This window comes from Pristiophorus japonicus, chromosome 2 (assembly GCF_044704955.1).
Source record: "Pristiophorus japonicus isolate sPriJap1 chromosome 2, sPriJap1.hap1, whole genome shotgun sequence".
NCBI lineage: Eukaryota > Metazoa > Chordata > Chondrichthyes > Pristiophoridae > Pristiophorus > Pristiophorus japonicus.
In genome coordinates, this window is record NC_091978.1 from 140,861,795 (window position 1) to 140,877,376 (window position 15,582).

The 15,582-nt window shown below is 42.2% G+C and overlaps 1 protein-coding gene across 2 annotated transcripts in view; it reads right to left on the reverse strand.

The window, feature by feature from the left end:
• Positions 1–1,968: 1,968 nt before the first annotated feature.
• Positions 1,969–15,582, reverse strand: part of micu3a (mitochondrial calcium uptake family, member 3a) — a 341,423-nt gene continuing 327,809 nt past the window's right edge. For both annotated transcript variants that reach the window (XM_070869807.1, XM_070869800.1), the window contains one exon: positions 1,969–3,279. The gene's annotated coding sequence lies outside the window, so the exon portion shown is untranslated. The remainder of the gene's footprint in view (positions 3,280–15,582) is intronic.

Below are 15,582 nucleotides of genomic sequence, written 5' to 3' on the forward strand. Positions count from 1 at the left end.
ATATCTATAGAAGCTTTTGCAGTCAGTTTTTATGTTTCCTGCAAGCTTACACTCATACTCTATTTCCCCCCTCCTAATTAAACCCTTTGTCCTCCTCTGCTAAATTCTAAATTTCTCCCAGTCCTCATGTTTGCTGCTTTTTCTGGCCAATTTATATGCCTCTTCCTTGGATTTAACACTATCCCTAATTTCCCTTGTTAGCCACGGTTGAGCCATCTTGCCGTTTTACTTTTACGCCAGACAGGGATGTACAATTGTTCATCCATGTAATCTTTAAATGTCTGCCATTGCCTATCCACCATCAACCCTTTAAGCATCATTTGCCAGTCTATCTTAGTCAATTCACGTCTCATACCATAGAAGTTACCTTTCTTTAAGTTCAAGACTCTAGTCTCTGAATTAACTGTGTCACTCTCCATCTTAATGAAGAATTCTACCATATTATGGTCACTCTTCCCCAAGGGGCCTTGCACAACAAGATTGCTAATTAATCCTCTCTCATTACACAACACCCAGTCTGGATGGCCAGCTCTCTAGTTGGTTCCTCGACATACTGGTCTAGAAAACCATCCCTTATACACTCCAGGAAATCCTCCTCCACCGTATTGCTACCAGTTTGGTTCGCCCAATCTATATGCAGATTAAAGTTGCCCATGATAACTGCTGTACCTTTATTGCATGCATGCCTAATTTCCTGTTTGATGCTATCCCCAACCTCACTACTACTGTTATTGAAACATAAGATAATGAGGGGGCTCAACAAGGTGAATGCAGAGAAGATATTTCCACTCATAGGGGAAACTAAAACAAGGATCACAGTCTCAGAATAAGGGGCTGCCCATTTAAAACTGAGATGAGGAGGAATTTCTTGCCTGAGGGTTGTAAATCTATGGACTTCTCTGCCCCAGAGAGCAGTGGAGGCTGTGTCATTGAATATATTTAAGGTGGAGATAGATAGATTTTTGAGCAATAAGGGAATAAAGGGTTAGGGGGAGTGGGCAGGGAAGTGAATCCATGATCAGATGAGCCATGATTTTGTTAAAAGGCGGAGCAGGCTCGAGGGACCAGGTGGCCTACTCCTGCTCCTATTTCTTATGTTCTTATAATGCTGGACAAGCAACCCACAGTGGGCAGAGGAAACATTTCAAGGACACCCTCAAAGCCTCCTTGATAAAGTGCAACATCCCCACCGGCACCTGGAAATCCCTGGTCCAAGACCGACCTAAATGGAGGAAGAGCATCCGGGAGGGCGCTGAGCATCTCGAATCTCACCGCCGAGAGCATACAGAAAACAAACGCAGACAGCGGAAAGAGCGTGCGGAAAACTAGACTACCCACCCACCCTTTCCTTCAACCACTGTCTGTCCCACCTGTAACGAAAACTGTAATTTCCATTTTAGACTGTTCAGTCATCTAAGGATTCATTTTTAGATTGGAAGCAAGTCTGCCTCGATTTTGAGGGACTGCCCATGATGGATGATATTGTATGGTCAAAATAAGCATCTAAAAGCACGCTGCAGGCCCCAGACTACTAGATTTGCTAATATAATCGTAAAGAAGTCAAACTCCGTAAACGTTTTTTCGTATAAACATTTTGAAAATGTATGTAAAGTTTCATTGTTAAGACACCACAAAATATCAGAATATCAGGTTTGGCATGCTTGCACTTTTTTTCTGTTTTCTTTCTAGTGTCAATATCACTTCATTCAGCTCCAATACAGTAGACAAGGTGTGTGAAGGATGATTTGTTATATATTGCAAATTTCAGCATAACAGAGCTCCTAGAATCTTTTAGTCATGTGATTACTAGGTTTCGAAGACAAAATACAAGTTTGAAATCTAACAAAACACAATTGTTCTCAATAACTTTATTAATATCATCAAAATAACGATGCATTCCGCAAATAATTTAAAATACAGAACAGAGCTACTTTTCTTTTGAAAAGGTGTACTGCTTAATTGTAACGTGTAATTGTAGCAATAAAAGTCTATTTTACAGACATCACTTCACAATAACAAGCACTTTGTTGAACTGCTTTTGAATCATTGATGTAACCACTGCACTAATTGTAATTGTGTTAACTGTAGCAGCCCATTCTGAATGTGGATAATATATTTTGATGATGTTGGATTATACAGTACTACAAACTCACTGAAAGTACACTTACTATGGCTTTTTCACACCCACAAATCCTATGCACAACAAAACCTATCCCAACACAATAAATAGGTAAAAAATAAATGGAACGCAGCTTATTTCAGAGAAAAAAAGTGTAGTGTGCTTGGTTCAGGTGACAACACAATAATTTTAGAACTAATCGAGACAATTAATATACATTGACACCTTTCGCTCAGATATAAAAGAGTACCAGTGACTTGTCAATGTTCTCTTTTAAATTAATTTCAGCACTTGTGCCCTTGCCTGATTTGTGTTTACGTAAATTACATAGAATTGCACAGTCTACCAAAGAGAAACAGGCCATTCGGCTCAACTGGTCGTTTGTGCTCCACATGAGCTTCCTCCCACCCCTCTTCATTTAATTCGATCAGCATATCCTTCTATTTCCTTCTCCTTCATGTGCTCAGCTAGCTTCCCCTTAAATGTAGCTATGCTATGCACCTCTACAAATAAAACAGTAAATAATTTATGTTTATATTGAAATACATAAAAATAAGACCGCTCAAGCTGTAGAAATAATAATTGTTTTTGTAAAAAAGTATGTAGATCTTGCTTTCTCATCAAGACAAACCAAATGTATAAGATTAATGTTCAACAGCACATTTTGTCTCTGCACTTTTAATGATGTATTATGCTGGCTGCAAACATTGAAGTCTTTAGTGATACATAAAATTTTGTACCATACTATTATCCTCGACAACTCATTCCATAATTTATATTGGAAAATTTTTCGACAGTGAAGCATTGACATAATATACAACAAAGGCTTATAATCACACATGCTTGTCATTTCTATTCTTAATTTAAGGGAACATTCATATAAAAATTCACAGTTGAACTATTTGCGCAGTGTATTGAATAATTAGCCAAAATGCAGTAAAGTGTTCCTAACAATCATACAGTTCAAATAAGATTAGTTGTATTTTTTGCATAAATCTACCCTACCAGGAAATATTCAACTGTAAGTAGGGGTTTTTACAGTATGTTTTAGACCATCAAAGAAAACATACTTTACATTGCCTTCAAAGTTGTTTCAAATAATTGTTCATTTCCTTATGCACACATTTGTAGTAACCTTTGCCACCAGGCCACTTGAACACCTGTGTTGGAAAGATGAAAAAAATAAATAAGGTAAAATAATGTTTGTTGCCTCTAGACTTGACTATTCTAATGCTCTCCTGGCTGGCCTCCCATCTTCTACTCTTTATAAACTTAAACTCAACCAAAATTCTGCCTGTATCATAACTCGCATCAAGTCCCATTCACCCATCACCCCTGTGCTTGCTGACCTACACTGACTCCTGGCTCAGCAACACATCGATTTTTAAATTCTCATCCTTGTTTTCAAATCCCTCCATGGCCTCGCCCCTTCCCATCTCTGCAAACTCCTCCAGCCTTACAATCCTTTGAGACTTCTGTACTCCTTCAATTCAGACTTCTTGCATATTCCTGATTTTAATCACTCTACCGCTGCGTCCATGCTTTCAGCTGCCTAGGCCCTAAGTTCTGAAATTCACCTCCCTAAGCCTCTCCGCCTCCCTTTTTAGCTTTTAAGACGATCCTTTATTCCTACCTCTTTGACCAAGCTTTTGGCACCTGTCCTAATATCAGTTTACTTGGCTCGGTTTAATAACACTCCTTGTATTTGCCTTGAAGCGCCTTGGAACATTTTAATATATTAAAGGCACTATATAAATGCAAGTTGTTGTTCTTAAAGATATATTTAAAAAGTCATTTTTTTGTTTGAGCAATTTAAACTAGCACAATAAAGCAAGAACAATGAACAGTAAAATTACTTCATGATCATTGAAATGTAACTAAACATATAAGCTTGGTGGGGAGAACTCTGCATTAGTTGTTCAATCTTTTGAATCCACAACTGTGAGCTATTTCACATAAAGCTATTTGAGGCAAAAGAGTAGTATAATGGGTTAAATTGCTGGATAAGAATCTAGTCCAGATATTTGGGAAGATACTCTGCTCTCTGCAAAGCTCCACTATCCTTGCTGATCCAGAAAAGTTGGGAGGAAGTGGCATTAGGTCCTAAACAAATGTAGGACAGGGTGTCGTCCCCTTCTTCACATCCCCCAGCAGAAGATGTCCATATGTTCAGTCCTGTACTTCTAGTGGTCTTCCTCATTCCTTGCTTACCATCATCAGCCCATTAAAGTATTCATATGCACTTCAGATATTACGGCTACATTTGGTAGTATTATTATGGTAGTATTAATATGGTAGTCAAATGTGATGTTCGGAGGGTAAAAATGCTTCGGACAGTAAAGGTATCATATGAAAATGTCTTGTATCCTATGCTTCTAACCAAAGCCCTACCAATGTCATCTTAAGTAGCAAGAATCAAGAGGAATGTACATTCTTAATATAAAGCTAGAAAAGCATGCAAAAAAAGTTGTTGTAGTGTGTGAGTTGATGAATCATAGAATCATAGGGCCCAATTTTCGCCAACCCCTGAACTCAGCACTTACCTGAAATGTACCAACTTTGCACGCTGGAAACGGCGCAAAAAAAAGTGGCCCCATGCTGCCCCCTCTGCCGAGTCTCCGGTGTCCCAGAAAGTGAAGTGTGGGGCAGAGCAACAGCCCAGCGCAGAAAACACTGCCGGCAGCTGCGTGCATGCGCAGTGGAGTCTGCGAGCATGCTCCTCACCCTCCCAGCGTGTCTTGGCTGTGAGCAGGACCTGATGCTCACAGCCCCTATCCCTGGCCGAAGGGACGACCTGATGTTCGCCTGGTGAGTGGGGAATATCCTGCAGTATTTATTCAGGGTCTCTCAGAGTTGTCAGAAACTGAATGCATCATAAACAAAGTATAAAAGTTGGGAATTTGGGTAAAAGTTGGGAATTTGGTAAGTGGGAATTCAGTGCAGAGGGGAAAGAGGTTCTGTTTTTTGGTTTCAATACTTGTAGTGGTTCATGTTACATATTTAAATATTTCATATAATCTATCTATAACTTAAACTAGATCAAGTAATGAGTTTAAAAAAAAACCATAAGCTAAATTGATTAAATGTTGAAAGGTTGTTTTCCCTGGCTGAGATTATCCACTTTGGACCTAAGAAAGAAAGATCAGAATAAATGGTGTGAAGCTCGGAACTGTGGTGCTTTAAATGTCCTAACCTGCGCCGATTTCTTAATTGCCCGCAATGTTTTTCAGAGCTGGCCACATACGCTGACCTAAATCGATTTGGCGTAAGTTTTAGCTGGTCAAAGTGGCATAAATGGCCAAAATTGGCGTAAGTGGCTGGGAACGCCCCGTTTTGAAAAAAAAACTCAACTAAAAAAATCGTACCTAACTGAGTTACTCTGGAGCAAGTTTATTGGGGAAAATGTGTTTTTTTAACTTAAGCCAGAAAAACCAACTTACTCCAAAAAAATTGGAGCAAGTCATGGCCAAAATTGGGCCCACTGAATGGTTACAGCACGGCAGGCCATTCAGCCCATCGAGCCATGCCAGCTCTCTGCAAGAGCACCTCAGTTAGTCCCACTCACCTGCCCTTTCCCTATAACCCTGCAAGAATCAGAGAACACAGATTTTTTTCCTTCAGGTACTTATCCAACTCCCTTTTGAAAGCAGTGATTCTGTCTGCCTCCACCATCCTTCCAGGCAGTGCATTTCAGATCCTAACCACTCGCTGTGCAAAAAAGTTTTTTCTTATGTCGCCTTTGGTTCTTCTTCCAATCACCTTAAATCTGTGTTCTCTAGTTCTTGACCCTTCTGCCAATGGGAACAGTTTCTCTCTATCTACTCTGTCCAGACCCCTCATGATTTTGAACACCTCTATCAAATCTCCTCTTAATCTTCTTTGCTGTAAGGAGAACAACCCCAGCTTCTCCAGTCTATTCACGTAACTGAAGTCCCTCATCCCTGGAATAATTCTTGTAATTTCTTTTCTGCACCCTCTTTAAGGCCGTCACATCCTTCCTGAAGTGCAGTGCCCAGAAATGGACACAATACTCCAGTTGAGGCCGAACCAAGGTTTTATACAGGTTCATCATAATTTACACATTTTTGTACTCTATACTTTTATTCATGAAGCCCAGGATCGCGTTAGCTTTTTTAACCGCTTTCTCAACCTGGCCTGCCACCTTCAATGATTTGTGCCCCAAGTCTCTGTTTATTCACCCCTTTTAGTATTGTACCCGTTAGTTTATATTTCCTCTCCTCATTCTTTCTACATTTTTCTGCGTTAAATTTCATCTGCCATGTGTCCGCCCATTCCACCAGCCTGCTTATGACCTCTTGAAGTCCATCACTATCCTCCTCACAGTTCACTATACTTCCAAGTTTTGAGTAATCTGTTAATTTTGAAATTATGCCCTGTACACCCACATCCAAGCATTAATATATATCAAGAAAAGTAGTAGTCCTAGTACAGACCCCTGGGGAACACCACTGAATACCTTCCTCAAGTCCAATAAGAACATAAGAAATAGGAGCAGGAGTAGGCCATATGGCCCCTCGAGCCAGCTCCGCCATTCAATAAGATCATGGCTGATCTGATCCCAGCCCGCTCCCCATAGCCCCTTATTCCCTTATCGGTTAAGAAACTGTCTATCTCTGTCTTAAATTTATTCAATGACCCAGCTTCCACAGCTCACTGAGGCATCGAATTGCACAGATTTACAACCCTCTGAGAGAAGAAATTCCTCCTCATCTCAGTTTTAAATGGGCGGCCCCTTATTCTATGATTATGCCCCCTAATTCTAGTTTCCCCTATCAGTGGAAACATCCTCTTTGCATCTACTTTGTCAAGCCCCCTCATAATCTTATATGTTTCGATAAGATCACCTCTCATTCTTCTGAATTTCAATGAGTAGAGGCCCAACCTACTCAAACTTTCCTCATAAGTCAACCAAGTGATACTTCTCTGAACTGCCTCCAAAACAAGTATAAGCAAGTATATCCTTTCTTAAATATGGAAACCAAACCAGTATGCAGTATTCCAGATGAGGCCTCACCAATACCCTGTATAACTGTAGCAAGACTTCCTTACTTTTATACACCATCCCCTTTGCAATAAGGACCAATATTCCATTGGTCTTCCTGATCACTTGCTGTACTTGCATTCTATCCTTTTGTGTTTCATGCACCAGGACCCCCAGGTCCTGCTGTACAGCTGCACTTTGCAATTTTCTCCATTTAAATAATAACTTGCTCTTCGATTTTTTTCTGCCAAAGTGCATAACCTCACACTTTCCAACATTATACTCCATCTGCCAAATTTTTTCCCACTCACTTAACCTGTCTATGTCCTTTTGCAGGTTTTTTGTTCCTCCTCACACATTAATTTTACTCCCATCTTTGTATCGTCAGCAAACTTGGCTACGTTACACTCGGTCCCTTTAACCAAGTCGTTAATATAGATTGTAAATGGTTGGGGTCCCAGCACCGATACCTGCGGCACCCCACTAGTTACTGATTGCCAATTCGAGAATGAACCATTTATCCCGACTCTCTGGTTTCTGTTAGTTAGCCAATCCTCTATCCATACTAATATATTATCCCCAACCCCGTGAACTTTTATCTTGTGCAGTAATCTTTGATGTGGCACCTTGTCAAATGCCTTCTGGAAGTCCAAATACACCACATCCATGGTTCCCCTTTATCCACCCTGTTCGTTACATCCTCAAAGAATTCCAGCAAATTTGTCAAATGTGACTTCCCCTTCATAAATCTATGCTGACTCTGCCTGACTGAATTTTGCTTTTCCAAATGTCCTGCTACTGCTTCTTTAATAATGGACTCCAACATTATCCCAACCACAGATGTTAGGCCAACTGGGCTACAGTTTCCTGCTTTTTGTCTGCCTTCTTTTTTAAATAGGGGCGTTACATTTGCAGTTTTCCAATCTGCTGGTACCTCCCCAGAATTCAGGGAATTTTGGTAAATTACAACCAATGCATCCACTATCTCTGCCGCTACTTCTCTTAAGACCCTAGGATGCAAGCCATCAGGTCCAGGGGATTTATCCGCCTTTAGTCCCATTATCTTACTGAGTACCACCTCCTTAGTGATTGTGATTGTGGTAAGTTCCTCCCCCCCCATAGCCCCTTGAATATCCACTGTTGGATATTTTTAGTGTCCTCTACCGTAAAGATTGATACAAAATATTTGTTCAGTGTTTCTGCCATCTCCATGTTCCCCATCACTAATTCCCCTGTTTCGTCCTCCAAGGGACCAACATTTACTTCAGTCACTCTTTTCCTTTTTATATACCTGTAGAAACTCTTGCTATCTGTTTCTATATTTAGTCTATTTTCCCTTTCTGAATCATTTTTTTAGTCATTCTTTGCTGGCATTTAAAAGCTTCCCAATCTTCTGTCCTCCCACTACTTTTGGCCACTTTGTATACCCTTGTTTTTAATTGGATACCATTCTTTATTTCTTTAGTTAGCCACGGATGACTATCTTTTATTTTATACCCTTTCCTCCTCACCGGAATATATTTTTCTTGAGAGTTATGAATTATCTCCTTAAATGTATGCCACTGTTCATCAACCATCCTACACTTTAATCTATTTTCCCAGTCCACTTTAGCCAATTCTCCTTTATTTAAGCTTAGATTTGAGATCCAACTTTCTCGCCCTCCATCTGAATTTGAAATTCAACCATGCTAAATATACCAGGTTATTTAAGGTCTAGAGGAAAATAGGGGAAATGATGGGGGGGGGGGGGAGCAGCCTTAGTGATTAAGGATGAAATCACTTCAATGATAAGAGAGGATATAATGAGAGGTAAGCAGGCAGTGGAAACTTTATGGGTAGAATTAGGAAATAGGAAAGGATTGTAGTGAGAGTTGTGTATAGGTTCTCCTGTAGCAGCTGTGAAGAACAAGATTGTATAAATGCAGAGATTGGACATGCGTGCAGTAAAGGCAGAGTGGTTTTAATGGGGGATTTTAACTTTCATATAGATTGGGATAAGCAGACTAGTACCTTGAGTGTGTCCAGGATAGTTTTCTGCAATAAAATGTCCTAGAACCAACAAGGGGGTATGCTATATTAGACTTAGTAATGAGTAATGAGCCAGATTTAGTTAACAGCCTAACTGTGCATGAACATTTATCTAATAGCGATCATAACATGATCGAGTTCAACGTAGTATTTGAAAGGAAGAAACACGAAACAACTACAGTACTAGATTTAGGTAAGGCTGACTTTAACAGGATGAGACACAGTAAACTGGTTAAATCTATTAAAATCTGGGCAAATGACAGAAGATCAGTTTAAAATGTTCACAAAATAATTTAATGTGATACAGAACCAATTTATACCCAAGGGGCAAGAGCTCTATTTGCCAAAAAAACCCCTGCCATGGACGACTAAAGAGGTAAAGGACAGCATAAAACTAAAAAAGGCATACAAAAATTTGCACAGATCCTGGTGAATGGGAAAGATACAAAGAACAGCAAAAAGTCACAAAACAGATAGTAAGAGCTTTTTTTACAATTATATTAGGAAAAATATGGTGGTGAGGAACAACGTGGCCCTTTGAAAACTGTGATATTGTCAATGATAATAAGGAAATGGCAGATATGTTAAATAATTACTTTGCGTCAGTTTTTACAGTAGAGGAAGAGGAGAGATACCGGAAATCCAAAGGAAACTAATATTGAATCGGGTCAGGGACTCAATTAAATTAACCCCAGTAAAGTAACAATAATGAAGAAAATAATGGCACTAAAGAATGACAAATCCCCAGGACCAGATGGTTTCCACCCCAGAGTTTTAAAAGTAGTAGGTAAGCACATTGCAGATGCCCTAACTATAATCTTCCAAAGTTCTCTTGAGTCAGGAACTGTTTCTTTAGATTAGAAAATTGCGCATGTCACTCTGCTATTTAAGAATGGCGAGAGAGGGAAACCAGGGAATTATAGACCAGTTAACCAAACATCTGTTTGTCAGGAAATTACTAGTCTATAATCAAGAATAATGTGACTGAACACCTCGAAAATTTTCAGTTGATCAGAGAGCCAACATGGATTTGTGAATTTTTTGAGTAGGTGACTAAAGTAGTGGACAGGGGAATGTCTATGGATGTTATTTATATGGACTTCCAGAAAGCATTTAATAAAGGCATCATAAGAGACTATAGGTAGAAGCCCATGGGATTGAAGATACATTATTGACCTGGTTAGAAAATTAGCTGAGGGGCAGGAGACAGAGAGTAGGGATAATGGTGAGGTACTCCAATTGGCAGAATGTGTTCCGCAGGGATCTGTGTTCACAGTATGTATTAATGGCTTAGATGATGGCACAGAAAACCACATATCCAAATTTGCTGATGACACAAAGATAGGTGGCATTGTAGATGAAAGCATAAAATTACAAAGGGATATCGATAGATTAAGTGAATGGGCAAAACTGTGGCAAATGGATTTCAATGTAGGCAATTTTGAGGTCATCCGCTTTGGACCTAAAAAGGATAGAACAGGATACTTTCTAAATGGTGAATAGCCAAAGAGATTTGGTGGTCCAGGTACATAATTAGAATATCATGAACAGGTGAAGAAAATAATCTAGACAATTAGAATACAAGGGTGTAGAAGTTACGCCGTAGCTATATAAAGTGTTGGTTAGACCACAGCTGAAGTACTGTGAGCAGTTCTGGGCACCACACCTTAGAAAGGATATATTGGCCTTGGAGGGAGTGCAGTGTAGGTTTACCAGAATGATACCCAGACTCCGAGGAGAGATTACACAAATTAGGGTTGTATTCCCTAGAATCTAGAAGGTTAAGTGGTGATTTGATCGAATTTTTCAAGATATTAAGGGGAACAGATATGGCAGATAGAGAGAAACAATTTGTGCTGGTTGGGGAGTCTAGGACGAGGGGGAACAGTCTAAAAATTAGAGCCAGACCTCACAGGAGTGAAATTAGGAAACACAAATACGCACAAAGGGTAGTAGAAGTTTGGAACTCTCTTCTGCAAACAAAAATTGATGCTCGATCAATTGTTAATTCTAAATCGGAGATTGATAGATTTTTGTCAACCAAAGGTGGGTATATGGAGTGAGATTGCAGATTAGCCATGATCTCATTGAATGGTGGAACTGGTTCGAGGGGCTAAATGACCTACTCATGCTCCTAAGTTCATTGAGACTCCTTTATTGTTCTTGGGAGTAATATCTTGGTTTCTTCTTTCCAGCATAACCATGTGTGGTGCATAAACTCTGGCACAGAATAGTTGGGCCAAGTGGCCTGTTTCTGTGCTATGTCATTCTATGTAACCAATAAGATATATCAAGAAACGTGATGTCAAGAAACGGCTGAGCACATTGGATACAGCAAAGGCAATGGGCCCCGACAAAATCGCGGCTGACCGCGCCTCTAGCCAAGCTGTTCCTGTACAGCTACAACACTGGCATCTACCCAGCAATGTGGAAAACTGAACAGGTATGTCCTATCCACAAAAAACAGGACAAATCCAATCTGGTCAATAACCGCCCCATTTGTCTACTCTCAATCATCAATGAAGTGATGGAAGGTGTTGTCGACTGTACTATCAAGCGATACTTACTCACCAATAACCTGCTCAATGATGCTCAGTTTGGGTTCCACAAACACCGCTTGGCTCCAGACCTCATTACAGCTTTGGTCCAAACATGGACAAAAGAGCTGAATTCCAGAGGTGAGGTGAGGGTGACTGCCCTCGTCATCAAGTCAGCATTTGACCGATTGTAGCATCAAGGAGCCCTAGTAAAATTGAAGTCAATGGAAATCAGGGGAAAGACTCTTCACTGGCTAGAGTCATACATAGAATCATAGAAGTTTACAGCACGGAAGGAGGCCATTTCGGCCCATCTAGCCATTCGGTGGGTTAGCCATTGGCCATTACCTAGTGATACGCTCATAATAAGGGATGAAACTGAGTACTGTGAGCAATGAGTAAGTGTGACCTTAGCTCCTTTAATAAGACTCGAGTGCAGGTACCTCGTGGGTGGTCTGCTTATATACCGTGCTCTCAAGGGATGCTGGGATCCCTTGGGACTCCAACAGGTAGGCCCTCTGGTGGTGGTGTGATACAGGTTACCAAGGATTAAATACAAAACATCACTCCCTCGTAAAGTTAATAGTACATTTATTTACAGGGTAAGACGATCTGGGGCTTTTCACTCCCTTGTCGATCGTCTCGGTACAAATGCGGGTGTGGGTGAGTTGGTCAGTTCTTCACTGGGCTGTTGGGCAGCTGGCCTTGCCGGGCTGCTAGAGATGGTGAGTTTGGCTTCATGATCAACCATGATGTTGATTGCCACTTGTGTGACTGTTGGAAGGTCAAAGTTCGTGGTGTGTTTTGCTAGCTTGGTCATCAATTGATTGGTTGTTAACCAAATGAACTTGGTCCATTGCAATTGACCTGAACCCCTACTCCCCTTTTGGCTATGACCGTGCCAGCGAGCCATTTGGGACCAGGTCCATAATTGAGTACAAACACAGGATCATTGACTTCAATATCGTGTGACTATTTGCGCGGTCATGATACATACTTTGTTGATGCCGCCTGCCCTCCACGTGATCATGGAGATCAGGGTAGACAAGAGAGAGCCTTGTTTTTGTTGTGTGGGCATGCCTGTTCACTGTGTGATGTCTGTAACACTGTATGCAACATTGAATGTACCCTTGTACTGTACACACCAGTGGGTGCTGTTGCTGGAGACCCAGGGATTGCCTGCACACGGCAGGTAACCCAGTATAAAAAGGAACACATAGCTTGTTGTCGTCACTCAGGAGCTGCTAATAATGGACTGCAGGTCTGCACAGTTTAAGTATCATACTCTGCCTCGTGGAGTCATTACTAAAGGTACCTACATACACTGCAACTGGCGACGGGAATACGGGATCACAAACTACACGCTCAACATGTCTAACCTCAGCAACTTTCAGCATTTTACAAAGGGGGAAGATTGGGATGCTTTTGTGGAAAGATTGGAACACTTCTTCATAGCCAACGACCTGGACGGGGACACACCGGCCACACTACCGAACAAATGCAGGGGCATCCTGCTTAGCAGTTGTGGGCCCACCATCTACGGTCTCGTCAGGGACATACTAGCCCCGGAGAAGACAACCACCAAGAGCTATGAGGAACTTGTAACAATCATACAGGAACAACTAAAACCGAAAGAAAGCATCCTCACAGCCAGGCACCGGTTCTACACTTACCGGCGACCTGAGGGCCAAGAAATTGCCAAGTATGCTGCACACTTAAGAAAACTAGCTGCACCATGTGAATTTGGTGACCACCTTAATGAAGCACTAAGGGACATATTTGTCATCGGAATCGGCCACGAAGGCATCCTACACAAATTGCTCACGGTTGACATGGTCACCCTGCTGAAAGCAATTCAAGTGAGCCAGGCCTACATGGTTTCGGCCAGCGACTTCAGGCGAATACTGACCCAGGACTCTAAACCGGCGGGTGCAATGCACCACAAGGACACTTCTAAAGGCAGAAATGTTGCCCCGAGTCCCGCAACCCTGAGTCCACCACATGGGGCAAACCGGATGGCCCCGTGCTGGCGCTGTGGAGGAAACCACAGAGCCCAACAGTGCCGCTACAAAGACTATACATGCAAAGGCTGCAAAGAAAAAGGGCACCTTCAGAGAATGTGCAGAAAAGGCTGTATTCACTGTGTCTCTGATGAGTTGGCTAATCACCGGGGCTCCGACACAGATGAAGATGAAGCTGCTCTAACCCTGGGAGAAGAGTATGGAATCTTTACCTGCTCCACCGGAAGTTCTCCGTGGATGATGGAAGTGGACATCGACGGGGTCCCAGTCTCCATGGAGATCGACACAGAGGCGAGCCAGTCTGTGATGAGCCAAAAGACCTTTGCAAAAATTTGGATGAATCCTGCCACTCGACCAAAACTGCCTCCTGTCCAGGCAAAGCTGCTCACCTATACCAAAGGTAAAATCCAAATCGTTGGCAATGTAGACGTCCAGGTCTCCCAGGGTGGTGTGTTGAACAAACTTCCCCTGTGGGTTGTAGCTGGCGACGGTCCCACGTTGCTGGCCAGGAATTGGGTGAACCGGGTCCACATCAGGCGTAGTGGTGCTGTGGAAGAAAAGAGCACCACAGCCTACCTGCAGCAAGACCACAAAATGGCTGCAGCACCACAAGCAGCAGACCTGCATTCAAAATGGCCTCCTCCATGCCACAAGTCAACATGAAGGAGCATCATGTGACATTGAGCGGCCAATCGGATTTGAAAGCTCCCTTAAAGGAGACCGGTAGCCAAAACATTTTAAAGGGGAAGTTCCAACTATTTGAATACACGGACTTTAAAGCTAAAGATGCAATTAAAGGGTGCAAGTATGAAAATGTATGCAACGTAACCATGAATTGTGATGCTGGTTTAACTACTGTGACTAATGAAATGAATGCAGATGTCAGTAAGATTAAGAACAAGTTTATTATGCTTAACAATAATGATAGAGATTGTGAAATGCCTAATGTAACCATGTCTGTTGAAACCAGGACACCCAAAAGTGATTGAAGTGCTAGAATGTATAATGCAGGCTCGACTATGTGTGATCAGAGCCAAGGTGTTATGTATATCGGTAGGACATTGCCAAAGGATATTGGGTCCTACAGGGATATTGCTGGTGCCAATGGAATCCCCCTGTGGGAGACCCCCAGGTCCAGCAGGCTACCTGACCATGTAGCCTGGACCTTTGGAACGAATGTGATGCCCCTTGCAGGACAAACACACAGGCAGTGGGATCAGACCCACTACAGGGACAGTGGTCAATTGGCAGCCCAGCCACCACCAATGGCAACCAGGGCCAACACAAGAAGCATGAGCCAATACCCTCCAGCTTCCCTGGCAAACCCTGGGATGACGTGACCCTCATCCCCAATGGTGGACAAGGAGCCCACCCAGTCTTGTGGCCCTGCCCACCACCCCACAACTAGCCACATCACAGTGTATACACACCACCCACTGCTGCCGTGGCTACCTCCCCAAGGGATCCCACAACAGTGACACCCACTTGGTTTGTGTGTGAGGGAGGGGAAACATACGAGGCCAGCCTCAAGCACAAGGGTCACACCTGGCAACCACATAACCCTCACCATAACCTCCAATTGTACACCACTGATCACCTCCCTTGGTCATGACAACTAGGATATGAAAAATGCTCAGGGGGGAGTATTGTTATGTAGGCATGCCCGTTCACTGTGTGATGTCTGTAACACTGTATGCAACATTGAATGTACCCTTGTACTGTACACACCTTACCGGTACACTAGAGGGTGCTGTTGCTGGAGACCCAGGGGTTGCCTGCACACAGCAGGTAACCCAGTATAAAAAGGAACATATAGCTTGTTGTCGTCACTCAGGAGCTGCTAATAAAGGACTGCAAATCTGCACAGTTTAAGTA